Genomic DNA, 2,370 nt, shown 5'->3' with positions numbered 1-2,370 from the left:
TCTCAAATCAAGCTGTTCGATTTTGTGACGTCACAAAATCGACGCCCCTCCCACGATGGTTGATTGACAGCAGCGTTTCAACACAGACCCGCCCTCGCGCCCTCGTGAGCGAGCTGTCAATCATAGCACGCGCCGACGGGCGCGTGCATTGTTGATAGCTGGAGCCATAGACATCATATATCATCAATGACATAGACATGTCATTAGGTGGCGCAATGGATAAGACACATGCCTTTGGTGTGAGAGACCCGGGTTCGAATCCACTGTGCGACACCAATGTGTCCCTGAGCAAGACACTTAACCCCTAGTTGCTCCAGAGGCGTGCGACCTCTGACATACATAGCAATTGTAAGTCGCTTTGGATAAAAGCGTCAGCTAAATGAATAAATGTAAATGTAAATGTAAATATATAATATCTATGGCTGGAGCACTGAGTAGAATGGCGTCTAAGCGATTGTGGTGTTCTGTTCTTGGGTTTAATAACGAACACAGCAGTCATATTGATGTTCCTAAATCCGAACCGCTGAAGACGAAGTGGCTGAGTTTGTTTTCGAAGGGAATATTCCCCACAACGTCAATGCTTTCATGTTTGCGCGAATCATTTCACCAGACTGCTTTACAAACGAGGATCAGTAAAAAGCTGATTATTAAGCTGCTCCTGAAAAAAGGATCAGTACGTTATTCGTGTTCCTGCTGCACCTCCAGAAGAACTGAAGTGAGTGTAACATTTTATTGACCTTTATATTAATCTTTATATTAATCTTTTCAAATCGCTTGCACGTTTCACAATGAATGCGGCTATTTTTACACTCAGGGTACATTACGCCATGTTTTCTATGTACAACGTTCTCAATATAATTCATAATCCCACGATTATAATGAACGACGCGTTATGGTTATTGTGTTTGTGTTACAACAAGCGGTGTACGCACAGAACAGAGGGGCGGGGTGAGCAAAGCTCATTATCATTTAAAGACACATGCACTCAAACGGCGTGCTGAAAACAGAGCTGTTTTTGACCAGGTAAAATTAGTGTTTTCTTACAATACTAATGAGAATTTTTAGTTAAAGTATATTACAAACTTTTAATTTAGACCCTAAAGAATCATATTAGCTTGTACACAAATGACATTATATGACCCCTTTAAAAATCTACTTGAAAAACATTTGCTTACTTAATTTTGCATTCACATTGGATTCATATGGTTTACAGGAGCTATACAATACTTTTCATGTATTAATGGTTTATTGTTTATTGCTAATGTGTGAACAGCTTGTAACGAAACTTCAAAAAGAGACGTTCCCCGACTTCCTTGGTTGATTATGAAAGCCTGTAGTCTAATATTTATGTGAAGGACTGAGAGTCTTCCTCTGACACAATGACAGGAATGCTTATACAATGTTCAGGATAATGTTGAAAGAGCCATTCTGTGCTGTAATGTCAATGTGTCGTTCAAATAAAAGGGATTCATTCTCACAGAGTCAGATCTATATAGTCTCAAATATACTTTATAATCAAACTACCATAACGGTGACATTTTCATGACCTCATCTCTCGACATGATCCGATGGTGCAAACAAATCAACATCGCATTGATCAGATGCTTTCTTAACAGATGCTTTCTTGCCGTTGTTCGTTTATGTGTTTATATTGTTATTGAAAGGAAAGCGTGAAGCACATATTTACATATTCATCTAAACTTTCCACCCATACATCTTGAATATACTTAAGTGCAATTTCCACAATTATATATATATATATATATATATATATATATATATATATATATATATATATATATATATATATATATATATATATGTGTGTGTGTGTGTGTGTGTGTGTGTGTGTTTATTTATTTATTTATTTTTTTTTCAAGGTTAAAGTATTCTTTATCAAAATGAATTGTAATTTGTAAATTTAAAACATACTTGTATATGTACAGGACCTGGAATATATAGGACCTCATGTATGATATTATTTGCATTTTTAAAGTTGGCATAAAGTGGATGTTGCAATAGTGTTTTCTTCTCTATTGTGATGTATATTCGAGTGAAACTGCTTCTCGAACAAGAAAGAATGTAGGATGGGACTTGATTTTATCCATGGGGAATTGATTGGATGGTTGTGGTTTGCTATTGGTGGGTCTCGTGTGAGTGACAGGTTGCCCCGCCCTCATCATCAGAGAAGAGATGTTGCTGCAAGAGGGAGTTAAAAAAAAAAAAAAAATTATTACGATGCACATGCATTAAAAATAAAATTATTAAAAATATGTGCACATAAAAATCGTTTATAGTATAGGATAATTACTGCAATATTCCATTAAAAAATAAGAAACATCGATTTTGATTTCATGGTGACTTTGATTG

This window comes from Squalius cephalus (genome assembly GCF_949319135.1).
Source record: "Squalius cephalus genome assembly, chromosome: 6".
Lineage (NCBI taxonomy): Eukaryota > Metazoa > Chordata > Actinopteri > Cypriniformes > Leuciscidae > Squalius > Squalius cephalus.
Note: the sequence above shows the minus strand (reverse complement) of the source record.